The 19360-nt window shown below is 38.8% G+C and overlaps 1 protein-coding gene across 7 annotated transcripts in view; it reads right to left on the minus strand.

Moving 5' to 3' along the window:
* Positions 1 to 19360, minus strand: part of PIP5K1B (phosphatidylinositol-4-phosphate 5-kinase type 1 beta) — a 343315-nt gene that overhangs the window by 211851 nt on the left and 112104 nt on the right. For all 7 annotated transcript variants that reach the window (XM_037851227.1, XM_037851226.1, XM_037851232.1 and 4 more), the window contains one exon: positions 3000 to 3084. The gene's annotated coding sequence lies outside the window, so the exon portion shown is untranslated. The remainder of the gene's footprint in view (positions 1 to 2999; positions 3085 to 19360) is intronic.

Consider the following 19360-nt stretch of genomic DNA (forward strand, 5'->3'; position numbering starts at 1 on the left):
AAAGTCCTTATAATGATCTATAAGGCCCTATATGATTTGCCCAACTTCTCCCCATTTCTCTTCTGACCCCACCTCCTATTACTATCACTCATGTGCTCTCTGCTTCAGACACTCTTTGCTTTTTCACAAACACACCAGCAAGTTGCTGCCTGAGGGCCTTTGCCATAGCTATTCCCTCTGCCAGAACGGTCCTCCCCAGATACTGACCTGACCGATGCCCTTATCTCCTTCAGGTTTTTGCTCAAAGATCACTTTGTCCTTAAAGCTTAGCTTGACTGCAACCTACCCAGTGCTATCCCTCTCCCCATACCTCCTCTTACCTTCCTTTACTCTTTCTTTCTCTCTTTCCATCTCTTTCTCTTTCTTATAGCATTTATCAGTCAGTGTCCAACAGACTATAGAGTTTGCTTATTTTATTATACTGGGGGTTGGTTTGTGTGTGTATGTGTGTATCTTCTCCTGGAAGAATTTAAACTCTACAAAGGCAGGGATTTTGCTCACTGATGTACCTCAAACATTTAAACAGTACCTAGCATATAATAGGCTCTTTATAAATATTTGCAGAATGTTGAATGATTAATTGATAAGAAATACAGTAAGACACCATTGGATAAATACAGACAGCATATAATTCCATTTGCATGGGTGTTTAGTGCTTGGGTAGAGAGCAGATCCATTAAAGGGCAGTGATAAAGACATAATTTAGGAGTTTGACACCACCAGTTACATTGTTTATAGGATTCCTTCGAAGGTGCCAGTGGCATAGCAATTTTAGATAGCTGGTATGGAATAAATGGCGTATCAACTCCTTATAATTTTCCCCATGAATAAGAAATGCTGTACCCTGTCCTTATGAAGCCTGTAACTGCAAAGGAGAGGCTAAGCCTACTTATAATTGTGCCTAGACCTTCCCCCCAGAATCTCTTTGTTGCTCAGATGTGGCCTCTCTCTCTTCAAGCCCACTTGGCAGGTGAACTCACTGCCCTCCCCCGCTATGTGGGACATGACTCCCAGAGGTTGTAAATCTCCCTGGCAATGTGGGACACGACTCCTAGGGATGAGCCTGGACCCGGCATCATGGGATTGAGAACATCTTTCTGACCAAAAGGGGGAAGTGAAATGAAACAAAATGAAGTTTCGATGGCTGAGAGATTTCAAATGGAGTTGAGAGGTCACTCTGGAGGGTATTCTTATGCACTATATAGATATCCCTTTGTAGTGCTTAGTGTATTGGAATAGCTAGAAGGAAATACCTGAAACTGTTGAACTGCAACCCAGTAGCCTTGTTTCTTGAAGACAACTGCATAACTATGTAGCTTGCATGGTGTGACTGTGTGGTTGTGAAAACCTTGTGGCTCACACTCCCTTTATCTGGTGTATGGATGAATAGAAAAATGGGGACAAAAACTAAATGAAAAATAGGGTGGGATGGGGGATGGAATGCTTTGGGTGTTCTTTTTTTCTTTTATTTTTATTCTTTTTGGAGTAAGGAAAATGTTCAAAAATTGATTGGGATGATATATGCACAACTATATGATGGTACTGTGAACAGTTGACTGTACACCATGTATGACTGCATGGTATGTGACTATAGCTCAATATAACTGAAATAAAAAAAAATGCTGTATCCTGTGTTCTTATATATCTAATAGTATGTCTAATTAAAGTCATCACAGATTACTAGAATAATGACTTCTGAATAAAATATCATACCCACTTTATATCTCTACCAGCATCAAGTATTTTCATTTAAAATCAAGCAAATAAACCACCTTTCCAATTTGACTTTGGGGAAAAATATTTTATTTTGCATTTATTTGTAGTAAGAATGATGCATTTTTTCCAAGTTTACTTGGTTATTTGTATTTTATTAGTGAATTGCCTGTACAAAGATTTATCCCATTTCTTTTATTAGAGTTTATTTGTGTCTTCACTTTAGTACATTAATTAAAATAATTAAGAGGAGGATTTTCTTTAATCTTAAACTTTAATACAACCAAAAGAACCAATAACTCCCTAAAGAATGTAATTTCACTTCTAACACTTTCCAGCTCTCAAAACTGAAAAATTTCAAGAACGACTCTGACATGTGCCAACACAACCTTAATAAAAAGCTGACTAATTGGCACGAGTGAAGGACCGATGATGAAGGGGTCATAAAGTATTTTTTTATTACTGTGTAAATCACCTCTGATTCAACAATAGGGAAGAAGGGGAGACAAGGAGGTAAACTTCTGTATTTAAAAAACTCCCTTAGGCAGCACAAAATAGATAAAGTGATAAAGGGTGGTCACGAAACATCACCCAGATTTAAAGTATTTTCTCTAGAGTGATGTTTAACAAAGATTACTCAGGCCTATTAATCTGATACATCTCTGTAGGAGGGGCAAGTAAGATGCTTGGGGATATACAGGTAAGCTGCAAATCACTGTTAAAATGGGCACTGTGATGATCACTATGTTCCTAGACTCACTATGTTTCCTCACCTGTTAAAGTGCATCATTTTTTACTATGGAACCCAAGGTAGGTATGGATTAAAAGCATTGTTTTTAATAACTTTATAATCACACATATTGTTATGTACACATTAGAAGAAGGAAGACAGAAATTCACAGTACTAGTAATTATCTCCAGATGATGGCATTATGATTACTTCAAGTTTTCATTTCGTTATTTTGCTATATTTTCCACCTATTCCGCAGTGAACACTGCTACATTTAAAAATAAGGGAAATACTGATGCCGTTAAAAATTTTAACCACACACAGTAATTACTAGCAAAAAGACTACATCTCCGGATTCTGCCCCTTTAGACATGCCAGCATTCACAAAATTTCCCATATTTCCACTTGCCTCTTGTTTTAAATTTTATAATGTCAAGGTTAAATGTCATGAACTAGATTCATGTTTTGGAATATTTGTAAATATACAACAAGAGAGATAACGGCTCTATAATGAATCGATCAGAATGAATTACAGATATAGAATTCATTTCCTTACCTTTGTAAATGAAATGGCAAGTCATCTGTAGTTGGTAGCGATCAGTGGCCTATTCATTGCTGAGACTCTTTTCCTTCCCAGGTTCCTGTCAAAATAGAAATCATTGACCATTATTTATTCATATCCCTATCTTCATCCCCCCAAAAGGATCAGAGGTGGCCATAGAGATATACAGAATGTAATCACTTAAAACTAAAACAAAGGAAGGAATGTATGTGACAGAGAAATAAAGGAGGCAAACAAGATGACATCAGCAGTCTGGACTCAGCATAGAACTGAAGCCATGTGACACTGTGCAGTTGTATAAACTATACAGCCTCTAGATTGACTTTGAGCTTCCTAGTGGCCACAGCAAAGGAAGACATGATCAGTTACTAGATGCTCAGTGTCCATAAGATAAAAGCAAACAATTTGCTCAAAAGTATCTGGGGACTGAGGATGGAGAGGAACCTTCCCTCATGGGTCTTCATAAAGGAGATTCCATGTAACATATGGACAATTTTTCAATATTATCCCTATGACAAATCAATTGTGATTTTCATAAAGATTTAAATGATGTAACTTCAAAGATTAAAAATTCCTTTTTCTATAATTACTTTTTATCAGGAAGGATGCAGGCTCATTATAATTGATTTTTAAAATAAAGAGAAGTATAAAGTAAAAATGAGTATGGTCCCACACCCTTATCTCTTCCCTTAGACAACCAACATTAAAAGTCTGCTGTACATCCTTTCAAAATCTTCCCTATGCTTGCTCACACACGCTTATTTTTGTCACTTGCTCTTAACTGGTATATTCTGGGTATCTTTTCAAATCTACTTATATACCTCATTTAAAAATAACTCATAATGTCCCACATGATGGATACATCATCATTTAGTCAACCACTCTTTTGCTGATGAATATTCAGATTGTTTCCAGGTTTGGCTACAGTAACTAGAGCAGCAATAAACAGCCTTATTCAAGCGTCTTTAATGTTCTAGTGCTTTTGTTTCTATGGGAAAGAATCCCAGAAGTGGAATTGTTAAGCATATTAATTCTTTCAATGACTATCACCACATTCTTTTCCCCCAAAAAAAGTGGAATCACATAGGGCAACAGGACATGAAGAATCCCTCCTTACTGACATACTAATAATCAACACTGGATACGCCCAATCTTTAAAACTGTTCATCATCCTGATGGGCAGATAATGGCCCCTCACTGATGGGGCTGGCCCTTTTCACAGGTTTATTGATGGTTCACATTTCCCATTCATGCCCTTGGCTTTTTTTTTTAAATACTGTGTTGTTCATCTTTCTCCTTTTGCAATCAATTTGTGATATCACTTTGTATTTTACAACACTAACTCTGTAATATAGATTAGCTATTATTTGAATTTCTTTGTGGTGTCTTGTCATATAGACAATTAAAAATGTTTTACATGGCCAAATCTGCCATTTTTTTCCTCTAAGGATTACTGATTTACTGTGGCTTGAGAGAGTTTCTCCCAATGTAATGTTATACTTGTTTTCTTTTACATTTTCTTCTAATTTTGTGGTTTAGTTTTTTTTTTTTATTAGAGAAGTTGTAGGTTTATAGAAAAATCATGCATAAAATACAGAGTTACCATATACCAGCCTATTATTAACACCTTGCTTAGTGGGGTAAATTTGTTAGAAGTGATGAAAGAACATTTTTATAGTTGTTCTAATTAACTATAGTCCATAGTTTATATTAGGGTTCCCTGATTGTGTTGTGTAGTCCTATGGCTGTTTTTTTTTGTTTTGTTTTTTTGTTGTTGTTTGTTTTAATTTTTATTCTACTAACAAATATATAACTTAAAATTTCCCCAATTAACCACATTCAAATATATAATTCAGTGCTGTTAATTAAGTTCACACTGTTGTGCTACCATCGTAGCTCTCTAATCCAAATAGAATCTAACCTCATCTTCTCCCAGATGGACAGCTAATTGTCCCCACATTGTTTACTTTATAATCCATCCTCTCCTCACTGGAAAGGATACATTAAGCATACATTAAGTTTTCCCATATTACTTGCTCTATTTCTGAACTTTCTATTCTGTTCCAAAGATTTTTGTCAATTTCAGTGCTAATATTTTATTGTTTTAAATGCAGTAACATAACGATACGCTTTGACATTTGCTGGTACGAGCTGTGCATACCCACTATTTTTCTTGCAAGTTTGGCAATCTTCTTGCAGTTATATTTTTATATGAACTTTAAAATCATATTGATTGATCTGACAATATCCCCTCCCCAAATGTGTATTCCGACTGGGGTTATATTAAATTTAAATACTGTAATTTAGGAAGCCTTGATATCTTCATAATTGGAGTTCCCTTATTAAAAACAAAGCATAGTTCTCTATTTCTTCAAGTGTTATTTTAAGTCTTTTATTACAATTATATATATATATTTTATATTTGTCTTGTGTCTTATTAAATTCATTCCTAGATTATTTTAGTTTGCCATTTTTAAAAATAAGGTTTTTTTCTCATTTGCATTTCTAACCAGTTATTTACTTATATAAAGAAAAATGATTGGGTTTTGCCTATATTATCTTTTACCCAATTTCTTTACCTAATCCTCTTATGGAATTCCAAATGATTTTAAGTTGAGTTTGAAGCATATCACCTGCAATATGTATACAGCTCATTTCAATTTCTTTTCTTATTGCAATCACTGAACTTCTAAAACAATGTTGAGTAATCATAGTTACGTAATAGCAGTAGTGCCATTTAAAACACTCCTTCAGTAGTCACCATCTACCATGATGCTTTTGTTGACTTAGCAATAAGGTAGGTTCTTTCCCCTTTTCCTAATCAATTTATTTTTTTATTCGAGCAGTTGTAGTTTTACAGAAAAAATCATACATAAAATACAGAGTCACCATATACCACCCTCTTATTAACACCTTACATTAGTGAGGTATATTTGTTACCATTCATAAAAGCACATTTTTATAATTGTATTATTACTGTTCATCATTTACATTAGGGGTTCGCTGTCTATGTTGTTCAGTCCTAAGTTTTTTGTTTTATTTTTATTTTCATTCTAGTAACATATTCCTAATTTAATTTTAGTTTTTATTAGGAATGCCTACTAAATTACATCAAATGTATTTTCAGCATCAGTTGATATAATCATACTATTGTCCTCTGTTGTTCTGCTGTGCCAATAAACAACACTGAGAGATTCCATGATGCTAAATTATCCTTATATTTCTATAGCAAGCCCTAACTTGGATTTGATGTGCTAACATATTAAAAGAATATTTTCATGAGGGAAAATGGACGTTTGTTGTTGTTCCATCTTTGTTATTAGATTTTGGCATTAAGGAATCGCTTTTTTCATGAGTTTGGAAAGCTTTCTCTCTTTATATGCACTCAGATTTTTTCTATGATTATTCTTCTCTTGGAATTCATAACTTCTTTTGGATCAAAATTTGATAATTTATATTTTATTAGAAAATCATCAATTTCCTTTAGAGTTTTAAATTTATTACCATGAAGTTGCAAATAATATTCTTTGACAGAATTCTTTTAATCCTTTTGGGATCTGGTAAATCTTCCTAAATGTGGTGTGTGTGTGTGTGTTTCTAGGTATGAGTGTGTGCGTGTATATATATGTGTACGTATCTATGCATGTGTTCATGTATATTCAGGAACCATATTTTCCCAACGGTTTTTGTACATTTTAGTGGTCATTTTAAGGAAACTGCTATTCATTTTAATTTATACTATCATTTGTTTTGTGCCCATTTCTATTAATTTTAGTTTTTACTGTTAATGATACCTCCTTTCTGCTTGTTTTTTTTTCATTTCTTAAATGCAGTACTTATTTTTTATTCTTTTTAAAAACAGTAATAAAAGTATTTAGATTATGAAGTACTCCTGAATACTTTAAAAAATTTCCCCATAAGTTTTTATGTGAACATTCTAATTAATTAATTTCCAGATAATTTGTCATTTTGGTTTTGATTTTCAATTTGATCTGGGAGTCATTTATAAGAGGGTTTCTTAATTTTAGCCTTTATATTTTAATTATTATTTCATTGCCAATTTCTGGTTTTACCTCAGTGGGGTAACAGAAAGTGGGATGAGTAAAATATCTCCCCCCACCCAGAATTTATTAAGGTTTTTTTCTATGGTTAAGTACATGATTTTTTGTAAATGTTTCATGGACACAAGAGAAAAATGCACATTCTCCCTGTTTACAGGGTAAAAATACCTTGTGTCACCACTACTGTATATCATTGTCCACTCTGTAAAATTATGAAAGAAATATATCAAAATCAACGATAGTTTCATTATGTCCTCTTAAATTTTTATATTTTTCCCTAGTATAGTCCATCATTATGTTGGTCAATGTATAAAGGGTATGCATATTATAGTGTCTTTGTGAATTGTACACTTTATTATTAAATGTATCTTTCTTTTCTTATTTAGCAATTTTGTTCTTGGGTTCCATCTTATTTGATGCTTATATATCCCCTACTTCTCCTTCCCTTTTGTTTGTATCTGCTTGGGATATCTCCATCCATTTCTTTACCTTCAACTTTTTTGGTTGTTATTTTCTTTTAGCTGTGTTTCTTACAAATAGATTAAATCTAGATTTTTTTTTTTTTTTTGCCAGTCTGAGTCTTTGTCACTTGAAAGGAAATTTCAACAAATTCACATCTATTGTCAAAAGGTTATATTTGGTTTGCTTCCATCATATTTGTTTACTATAATTACTTTTGTTTTTGCCTCTTTTTTAAACCTATTCCTTCTGTTTTGGATTAATCAAGTTCATAATTCTGTTCTTTTTTCTCCTAATAAAGTTTTTAGTCCACATATTTTGTTCATATTTATCTTCAAATCTCCCTCTGTCCAACCATGCATGCTTCCTTCCTCCTTTCACGCGTATCACCTAATAAACATCTTGCACCCAAACTTCATCCCCACATCTGCTTCCAGAAAATCTGATCCCATATCTCTTCTCTCTTCCTTTCCACAGGAGGAGATAGTTTTCTCTGTCTGGACCCTATAAGAGTTCTCTCCCTTAACATACAGAAAAAAAATTCCATAAGGGTAGTGATGTCTTTTTTTTCATTAATCCTATCCCATAAAGGGAAACTGACAAGAAGCTAAAACACGTAGATTCAAATACGTAGCTCTCTGATGACCTGACTTAAAGCATGAATAACATTTAGGCTATCTAGAACAAGAAGGGAATGGACTGCATGTCCTTAGGCAGTCCTCCGTGAATATTATTTCTCATAACCAAGCTTTTGATAAGAACTGGACAGTGGAGCCCTCTAAGTTATAGTCTCTGGCAAGGGCCTGGAATGCAGAAATCCCAGTGGCCAAGTAAGGGCAGAAACTTCAGGCCGAGGTCTCCTTAGGAAATGTGTAAAGATGTAATCTGACACAAGACTCCCAGTTAGAATTTATTTCCTTAAATTATTTCTGAGATTAAACAGAGCCAATTAATGGTATCATACGGTTATATTGTTGAGACACTAACTCAGCTAACAATAATGTGTGCCAGACAATGAATTTTTTTCCACTATTTGATAGTTTATATATCCTTTCTGGTATTTAGAATCTGGATTCTGTTACTTTAAGCAACAATTACTTGACACTATTTCATAGCTTTCTACATTTCTATGCTTTTATTCAATTTGAGGGAAGGAAAGACTGTAGTTCACTGAGAACATACTATGTGTGAGATGCTATGACATACATGATCTCATTCAATCCTGCAAATAATCCCTTGGCATTCTCCAATTTAGCACTTGCTCTTTTGCCACTTTTGATCGACTGTTCTATAAAGTCTGCAGGATGTCGTCATTTTTAATTCTGCTGGGCCAGGCTCTTTTGCTGGGTGGATGATTTGCAGATGTGAAGCCTTAGCTGGTGAATGAACTTACTGACCTCCCAGCACTTGCTCCTCAGCGTGGCTTCTTCTTCCTCTAGACCAGTGCTGGGCATCAAAACAACCCGGGAGCTTTGTGAAAATTCAGATTCTTGCACCACACACCACAACAACTAATACCTCTGAGCAGTGGATCTGGGCAATCAGTATTTTCAACATGCTTTCCGGGGTTGGGATCATCTAAACTATTTTGACTAGTAAGGGTAACAAAGACATTTTATCACTTCAAGAGAGGTGCCAGGGTTTGGTGGAGAAAACAGAAACCATTCTGGATATATTAAAGAGAGGGAATTAAATAGATGGAATTGGTTATAGAAGCAATAGGTAAGCTGAGAAGCTAAAGAAGGGGTGGTGACAAAATGTAGGGAGTAGCATCAGCAGGAAGCCACTATCACGTTTAGAGTTAGAGGCACAAGAGGAGGTATTAACAGACCTGAAAAGCCTCAAAAGCCACAAGTGATGAGGCAGAACCTCACAGTTTTCTGGGGCCAGAACACCATGGTGAGGGCTGACTGGCAGAAGTTGGGACCACAGAAGGAGGGGCATGCTCGGAGGCATGAAGACGACAGTCACTGTTGAAGACGCCACCCAAAACAGAGAGGGAAACATCTTGGCTTCTCCCGTCCCCCTTCCACCTGCCAACCCATGGCTACGGCTTCCAGGGGCTGACCTGCAGAAAGCCATCTGGCCTGAGAGCCTGAGAACTGCATCTTACAAGGGATGATGGCCCTACAATACAGAAACAATTGGAAGATTGTCTAATCAATATTACACTGCAGGTTTCAGTTTGTAAATGCTATCAAAAGGTTAGCCAAGAGTATTAATTTACATAATTATTTCCTGTAAAATCTGGTCCACATCTATGTGTCTCAACCTAGAGGGCATTTCTGAAATTACAAGGTCGTGGGGTAGTTTTTTAAGCTACATACTGACCCAGTGTTTTAGAAATACTCCATGAAGGGGCCATATATCTGAACCTTGAATTACTCAGTGGTAAGCCTTTCAACCCCTAATTCCCAAGCTAGGGCCACACAAATGGTATTTTTAATTTGTCACAGATGAGTCTGCTCCAAAAGCAAGGCCAAGTAAAGAGGGAAATGGTTGATTACCTAATAACCCAACTAAATAGGTCAACCTGTACAGGCAAGAGGGTAGGGACACCAGCCACATGTCCTTACTGATCTTCCCATAAAAACGAACACTTCCTTAAATTCCAATGACAAGAAGAAGTAAGGATCAAAGGAAGAACACTAGAATAGGCCTCCAAAGGTTGGGGCTCCATGTCCATCTCTGCTACTAATCCTATGTGACCTTGAGCCCACCCACTTCTGTTCTACCATGAATTGTGCTGACTCTTAGGTACAGCCTTTGGTTTCATGCCATTGCCAAGTTTCTTAGGCAGAGCCTCACCACAAATCCTCTTTGGAGTAAGGAGAGTACATGTTAATTAACTGATAAATATGGGTACCACCTGCCCTATGGGAACTGTGCTTCCACAAGATAGTCACAGTCAAATGTTTTTATGCCATTAGGATACACATATGCTAACATTTCCTAGTACATGTCTTAATAGAAAAAGCAATTGAAAGTAATTTTGGCCCTGGTCATACCTGAATGTTAATGCTAACCATTTTTGTTTGACTTATGCTCTTTTGAGTTCATTTTCATTATCTGCAAATAAATTCATTTTTTCACTCATTCAGCAAACAGATTTCATGCCAGGGAGTGAGCTTGGCCTGGCCCTAGGGCCATAATGACATAAAGACAGATTAACTAGTCTTCGGAGAACTCGCATAGGAAGGAGAGAGGAAGCGAACAGCTATGCTACAATGTGACGTGCTATACTCTTGAGTTCTTGGAGGAGAAACTGCCTAAGTCTGCCTGGGCGGATCGTGGAAAGCTGTGCTTATGGGAAGCACTGAAACTGGACTTAGAGCAGTTGGCTGGAGACCCAAGGTTGAGCGGTAGAGAGTGGGGAAGATGCCAGGCACTGGGGCAGCATGGCTTGCTTAAAGAAAGACCCAGGGGCATGAGGGAGCGCATTCAAATTTTCATGGGTGCACTCTGAGATCATGAATCTTGCATTTCAAGAACTTACATCGAATCAGCCCTAGGTTTAGGGTCATAAAGGATTGCTATCAGACTCCCTGATTGCTCCTTCTAGCCATCAGTCCACATTCAATCTTTTGCCTGAATTAAAAGACATTTGTGAAAATTTATATGGACTCATGAATAGCTAGAAAGGTATTCTTGGGAAATTGTCAGTGTTGCTGAATAGTTTTGCTGGGGAGGTAGGAAGTATTACAGTTCTTCAGTGCACTGAAGAAGTATGGCACTCTTTGAATGTGGTTTTGGCAATAAACAATAGCAACAGCAACAACAAACATTAAAAATCAAAGGCCTAAAAAGAGTGATGGCTTATTTCCTGAGCCTCAAATACAAGCAACAAAAGTATTCCAAACTGAAAGCAGTCCTTGACATAGTTCTCAAAGTAGAAATGCCTAGATTTTATAAACCAGAAAAATTCACCTGCTATGAGAAATCAAAGGCTCAGGTTTCCTTCTTTTAGAACATTTGTATAAACTCTCAAAGAAATGCAGAAAATCTGCATGTTAAATATTTGCACAGAGGAAGCCACATCTACACACACACATATATTCAGACATATGGTATGTTATACATTTGTAGGCTCAGAGCTATAAAAAACAAAACCATGGTGCTCTTATATTCAACTTAATATATTTTTAAGCTTCTATTTTTACTGATGAAAATAATTTAAATTACGGTTTCATTTCATGTATCTAATATTTATACAACCAAGTCACTGCCAAAACCAATTCCAAACTATGGCACCTGCTCACTACAAATCCAATGGAAACCAATCAAAACAAATTGCAGGGCTCTTATATTCTGTCATAAAACACATTCATCAGTTCTCAGAATTGCTCTCACAAAGTGAATAAACAGAAAGAGCTATAAATGCTGATAACAAAAGGCTCAGCATAAAATGAACTACTCGTAAATCATTTCCCCCAAAAAAGGATGTGCTAAAAAAGAATTTGTAAGCCTTTTCAAACCTTTCAAGCCTTCACTGCAAACTTTAGACAGAAGAAAGGAGCCAGTGAAAACAATTGGGAGGTATGTGCTGCTTTCAGATCAGTGTAACTCGCATCCTTCATGAAAACACCACTATTTCACAATCTTCACATGCCCCAATTTTCATTTTAAAGGCACAAAGACAGTGTATGTGTGAGTGAAGTTTGGTGGAAGTGTTGGGAGTGGGGGGTGGGGCAGAAAGAAAAGCTGACTTGTGAAAGTAAATACATACATAGTCATGATACTTGGGCTTCTAATTTGGCATGCAGGAAAAAAAATCCATGCAATTTAAGTAGCACTGTTACATTCTTAGCTCTTCCCAGAAACATCTGGGATAATCACTAAGAATCTCACATAGTTGGACTTTTTGCCTCTATACAATGCTTAAGGTTTTTCTTTCCCAATTTTTATCTAGATGTTTGTTATCAGACTGATTTCACAATACTGTATCTTTACTACCTTGTAAAGTTTCTCATTTTTATTCACTGGATTGTGCTTTCTATCCACATTTTTAAAATTAGCTATTTTCTCTTTTTTTCCTCAAGAGTACATGCCTCAGAAATTACTCAATTATTACAATAATTATTTTAAAACATACATAAATAAAGCAATTTGGACTTGTAAGAGAATGTACTGACTTAGAAATAAACAACTAAAATCTGTTTGGGCCTGTTTCATTTTCTATTGAGAAAGACAAAGCAATAGAGGTCTCCTATTTGCCCCAAATTCAAAGGATAGCTGTAGGGTACACCAAAGAACTTCCTCTACAGCAGGTCTCTGTTGGGCTCTGTGTTTGTGGAGAAGTCTGAAAGAACAAAGACGGTGGTAGGCAGGACCATAAAAGAAATTCATTGGTTTGAGGGGTAGAGAATGCTGCCAAGGGTTGAGAGTGGAGGAAAAAAATGTCTGCTCAACCAAAACATTCTTAAAAACCCTTCCACAGTGCTGGGCCAGTAACTTTAATTGTGAACTTGTAATACAAGTGGCTTCAAACCGACACACACATAATTCTCTATCTATCGAAAGGGAAAACAGTAATGAAATGACCACCAATGACACACTTCTCCACCAGAAGGGCATTCATTTATTAAACCTTTATGCCAGAATCCCTCTGTGTAAGGTACTTTGGGGACACAACAATGAATATGATGGTGCTGTTATAAAGGTGCATAAAAGAGAAGCCAAAAAACAACATTTGTAATAATGGAAAAGTCTTGAACAGATTTAGGAGTTAATACCTTTTACTTGGCTTTGCTTCTAACAAGTATTCAATCACCACAGTCAGAAGGTTTATATGGAATGTTCTAAAAAATGCAATCAAAAATTTAAAAAAAAAACAACCAACAAAGAGATCATAAAGCAGCTATTAATCACTGAATATTAAATTTCCCAAAGGTTTGATATGTGCTTGGCTGGATGTAGAGTTAAGACATACTGGGCAAGGAACTGCTTTTAACAAACCAACAATCTAACAGGAGGAGCAAGGCTAAAATGTGGCAGTCGGGGTGGGGTGGGGAGGTGACAGAGGGTAAGCAGGGCTAAGGGATGATGACATGCTAGAGCATGAGGGATGGGCCTTCAGTGAAGGTAGCAGCAGGAATGCATAAGGGAAAGGGAATGACTGTGGTCTCTCTGAGACAGAAAGCCTGGTAAGAGAGGATGAGTATACTCATCTAACAGTGGGAAATCAGGTTGGAGAGACTGATTAGTCCCAGGCTGGATGGCCTGGGAGTCAGCCACAGACATGATAAATCAGGGGACGTCTACTGAAGGCTTTTGAGTAGGAGGCCAATAAGATATTTTAAATAGCAGTAAGGTTTAAGAGTGGGCAAAGTGAAACGGAAAGGGAAGTCTAGGGTTAGGGAGCAAATCTAGAAGCTGCTGCAGCAGCTATGGTGATGAGAACCTAGAAGACCGGGTAGAGCTGGGGACTGAGAGGAAAGAGCCCTGGTGGTTTCAGGAATGTCATCAGAATCCAGGAACTGAATGGATCTGGGGGAGTATAGGGGTAAAGTCAAAGGTTTTCAAACTTCACTAACTACAGAAGATAATGAGAGTTCAAAGAGAACCCATCTCCTTGGCCTGGAGGTGACCCCAGCCACAAAATGAACTGGGAGGGATACTTGACCCAGGCTAAACCATCTAAACATGGCTGTCAAGAATTTTTTCTAAGGTCAAGTAGTGGTGGCTTTGGACTAGTCAGGGCAGCCGAAGCCATTGGAAGGGTGAAAATAAGAGCTTTGCAGTTTAATCAAATGGTAGAAAGAAGCCTGGACAATACCCGTGTTTCCAGGCAGACAGACAAATGGAGAAACTACTGTCTGCCCACTTTCCAGCTGTGTGAAATCTAGCCATACTCCCTAGCTAGCAACTGAGTTATGGGGGCACCCTGTATTTTCATAATACACCCAACACTTCTGGATTCTTTCCCATAGAAATAAAAGCACTAGAACATTAAAGATACTTGAGCTCTTTGAAGGGATTTCTAACCCTTAGAGCCAAACTCTCCTTGACTCTGACAGAAATTATGCTATCGATCAGCTACCATAAGCTTAGCTGAGGTCACTGCACCATCATTCACCTGCACTACCCTCTTCTCCCAGCCACCCCAAATGGGGAGGGTGGGGACAGGGAGGGGGTCACAAGAGCAGGCTCTGGAGCCAGGTGCCCAGCTTCAGTATCGACTGTGCTGCCCACCAGCTGTGTGACCTCCTCAAGTCGCTCAACCTCTGTGTCCGTCCGCTTCCTTACCTGAGACACAGGGAAAATAAAGTACCTCCCAGACAGGGCGGTTGTGGGGAGTGAAAATATGTAAAGCACTTACATTGTCCCAGCACATACTACATTCCAAAAATTTAGTGTCATTGCTGTTATTATTATTAGCTCCTTTCACCAGAACGAGAGCTGTGAGGCGGGACTGATCTTGCCCCTGTTGTGCTGCTAAACTCCTTGTGGCCACAGAAGAGAATGAACATTCCAGCCCCTGCCAAGTCTGGGCCTCACCTCTCTCCTCCGGCTGCCCCTTCTACCTCTCTGCCCTCAGTCGAGGCAGAAGGAGCTCTTGTACGCACTGCCTTCCACACTTCTCTCGAGTCTGGAGACAGCTCACTCTTCCACAAATGTGTCAGGTTCTCCTGTGGCCTCCTGCCTCTGCCCACAGTGTTTGTTCTACTTGAAATAGCCTCTCCATGACCCTATATATCCATTTCAAATGCCTGCCTTCTCTGAGGACTTCTTTGATCGTCGCTACCCTGGAAGAATGCAGCACTTGCTTTGCTGTACTCTCATAACCCTCAGTCCACACACTTATATTTTGTTATAGTCAGGTGTTTGTGTGAACCCAGACTGCATTTGCTCTCAGCCCTCTGAATGATAACACTTATAGCTTATACATACGGAGCCCTTCTTTGTCCCAGCCACTTTTATAAGGTTTCTGTTATTATTCACATTTTACAGATGAGAAAATGAGGCACAGAGAGGTTAACTAATTTGCCCAAAGTCACACAGTAAGTGGCAGGACCGGGATGTGAACGCCTAGGCTGCCCATGTCAAAGAGGTGCCCTTAACTACTGCCTAATTTAAGACATCACTCTTTTCCTTAAGTACCCTTCCCAACACTCTCTGCACCCTGCCTCCTGCATCGGAGGACTGAGGGTCCCTTCATTTCCTGCCATTGCCACCGACACCCATCCCTCTCTCTGCTCCAGGATCTCTCCTCTCTAATGCACAACTAAGGATGTTCTGTGTTCTCCCAAGACACATCTTTCTGAAGCCCCATCAATTATCCTTTGTTTTTCCTGAATTTTCAACCTCTTTCTCTCATCTGGCTATTTACCCTGAGAATATGAGCATGTTAACTCTTTCCTAAGACCTTTCCTCATGACTTCCAGAAAACCCATCTTTCCCCCTGACACTCTTCTCTGGCTGCAACACTGTCAGACTCCCCTTACAGTAAAGGTCAAATTCCTCAAAAGACCAGAGTACATTCAGCCTTCACTTCCTCTGCTCCCACTCACTTATTAATCCACAGCAACATGCCCGCCCCACAACCACCCCAAGTTCACAAACGGACTCCTTGTTGCTTCAGCCAAGCTGTCTTTTCATTCATTATCTTCCTTGGTTTCTCTGCGGCGTTGACACTGAGAATGCCCCTCACACAGGAGGAACTCAGATCTTTGTTGAACGGGACGGCCCTGCTCCCTAGGCTACCCGGCATGGCTGATCCTGCCAGCTGCCTGCTGCAAATTGTTTCTCCTCATGTTCTTCACTACCACAACTATGATCTGATGCCCCAAACAAGAAACGTGCATTCCCAGACATTCTGGCAGTGAGACACTGGCATGCACTGATATCCAGGGAGACTTGTTAAACGGGCAGACTCAGTTAGCATGGCATTTCTGCCACTTGTCATTGGCTCTTTACCCATTCTCCCGTGGCTTTCAGACTTGAAAGACAGCATGAGCGGGGATGCCATATATACTTGGTTTCTCTTCCGGGTATATCTGGCTTTCCCCTACTTCCCTGAACACTTCTCAGTCTCTTTGGTAGACTCCTTCTTCTTTGGCTGCCTCTTAAATGATCATGTTCCTCAAGGTTCTGTCTTCTGTATTCTTTTCTTCTCACTCTCCCTGAATCATTTCTTCCATTCCCAATGGGATAACCACAACGTACTTGTGATGACTCCCAAATATGTCTTGAGCCTAGACCTCTTTTCTGAGCTCTAGATCTGCATTCCGAGTTGCTTTCAGGGTTCCCTCTGCCTTACAGGTGCTATAAATTCAATATACTTTAAATGCGGCTTGTCAAATTCCATTCTCCACTCCCAAGCCTAGTCTTCCCAATCGATTTCCTTAATGTCCTTTCCTTTTGATTCTTAATGTCCTTTCCTTTTGATTCTTTCTTCACCTTTGCCCTGCTACTATCTTAATTGACACTTCATCATTTCTTACACAGATTATTGCCTCAGTTTCCTAATTAGTCTGCCTCACTGGGGCACAATATTGCTAAAAGGGCTTTCTATAATGCAAATCAGCCCATGTCACTCTCCTTTGAAATCCTGCAAGGGCTTCCCACTGCTTCAAGATAGAATTCAAAGTCTTTCTGCACAGCGGATGACCTCTTATGACCTGGCCTCTTTAACTGACCCCTCCTCACTGCCCGCCCCCAACACAGTTGCAGCCATATAGAATAATCTGCAGTTCCCAGAATGCACAGGGTCTCCTGCCTCCTGCCTTTGTGCACGCTCCAGTGCCTGATGAGCCACCTCCTCCTCTCTCCCTGGCTGACTGCTCCTTGTCCTTCAAGATGCAGCTCAGGTAGCACTTCCTTCCATGAATCCACTCTTCCTCTTCCCAAGTCCAGGTTCAGTGCCTCTCCTGTGTGTTCATCGGTGCCCTGGGCCTACCTCTCTTGTGACACTTACCAAATGTATCGTAATCATCAGTATAAATTTCTTTTCTACCCACTACACTATCAGGCCCTTCAGAGCAATAAGCCTCTACTTACTTATCTGGAAATCACAGAACCTAGCCAAGTGCCTGGCACTCAACTTAAAAGTTGAATGTTTAATGGATGTATATATGAGCCTGTTTATAACTCTTAGTTAAACTCCCTGAGTGCAGAAAGGATGTCTCATTTTCAGTCACTGTATATTAAGTCAATGCTTAATACATATTTTCCTCCTTTTAGCATTGGGTAACAAGTGAATGTTCGGTTTGCATAGTGACTTAATAGGATACAACACTAGGATAGTGATCAGTTTAGCATTCCAAATATTTCCACCAGGGACTTTTTTGCTTTATTTTGTTTTGTGGCTATTTTATGTGCCGTTCACACACGTCCCCTCAGATTCTTCAAATGGACTCTTGTTTGGAATATTTTTAGAAATCTCATTATAAGTACAACTCATATCACTAACAGAAATGTTGGATAAACCCAGAAAATCACAAAGAAAATAAAAACTAAGAATCTCACCACCCTGAGATGTCCCTAGTTAGCTGTGTGAGGTATTTTCTTTTAATCTATTTTTGATGGTGCTCACACACTGTCTTTGCTCTCAATCTCCTCATTATTTCCGGAATGTCACAAGAAGCTGGAAACGGGCTATCATACCCTGAGGCAAACTTATGTCATCAGTCCATCAGATTTCAACACAGCATTAGTCACAAAGCAACGTAAGAAGGCCCTACATAGCAGCCACTCTAAATAGTAAAGGCTTTCTCACCTGAGAGTCGGCTTCTCTTGTAGCATGCTGTTCTTTGCCTTCAAACCCTACTTAGTTTGTGTACAGGACTGTAATCTGCAAAGCAGTCTCACTCCAAAGCAGAGACGTTAATTCTGGATTTTCACTTATCCGTGGGGTAAGACTTGGTCCTACCCTGGCCAAGTCTTGTCAAGTGCCTTATTGAATTCAGAGGATCAAGTGTTTAATACTATTATCAAACAATTCCTATGTCTCTGAATGTTGGCTCTGAGATATATTTCAAATCTCACACACCTAAAAGACTGCCTCAGATCTCACCAATGTGCTGACATCTCAGTGCTAAATAACCCCTCTTTTCTTAGCATCAAGGAACAGGGCAAATCTTGAATTCTTGAATTCAGCCTAACTGAAAGAAATCCAGAAAGAATGTAGCATTACTGTGAGTATTAGCCATCCAACAGGAAAACTATGTGCCCTTTCCCTAGCGTTAATACTGCTAAGTCCCAGTGGAATTCTAAGTTCTTTCCTGCCCAGGCTTGTTTTTTTTTTCCCTTGGAGAGTTCCACTTTGGGATTTTCATCAGAATTTAAAGGACCACATCCTGGGTCAAGAAAAGCACTCACCACAGCGACCCCCCAACCCCCATTTCAATTCATCGCATCAAAAGGTAGGCAGAAGAGTCTAGGAACAGAGCTTAAAATACCTATGGACCAAGCTACCTGTGTGTTGGAAGCAGGTTCTAACTCAGAAAGGCCTGGGAACACTGAGATTGGTATGAAAATCTGAGACTTCAATGAACAGTTTCCTATCTGGGATTTCTGGAGGAGAGGGAAGGAGGAGATGCAGGTACAGAGACAATTGCTCAAAACATTCTGATTCTGGGATGTTTACAGTTTCAGCTCCTCAACAACTGTCTAGGAATGGAGAATTTGGAGCTGGGATAATCAAATATCCCATTTCCCAGGACTTTGGGAGGCCTGGAATCATTTTTGTTTGAATAACAAAACCATCACCTCTTCTGGTTTAGCAAATCAGTAGAAAAACCAGAAAAAGATGCCTCCTCTGAGCAGATTCAGCCCTGCAAAGACCAAGGCTCCCTTTCCCCAGCAGGTGCAGGATTTGGCAGCCATGTATGGGCT

The sequence above is a fragment of the Choloepus didactylus genome, chromosome 10 (genome assembly GCF_015220235.1).
Source record: "Choloepus didactylus isolate mChoDid1 chromosome 10, mChoDid1.pri, whole genome shotgun sequence".
Classification (NCBI taxonomy): domain Eukaryota; kingdom Metazoa; phylum Chordata; class Mammalia; order Pilosa; family Megalonychidae; genus Choloepus; species Choloepus didactylus.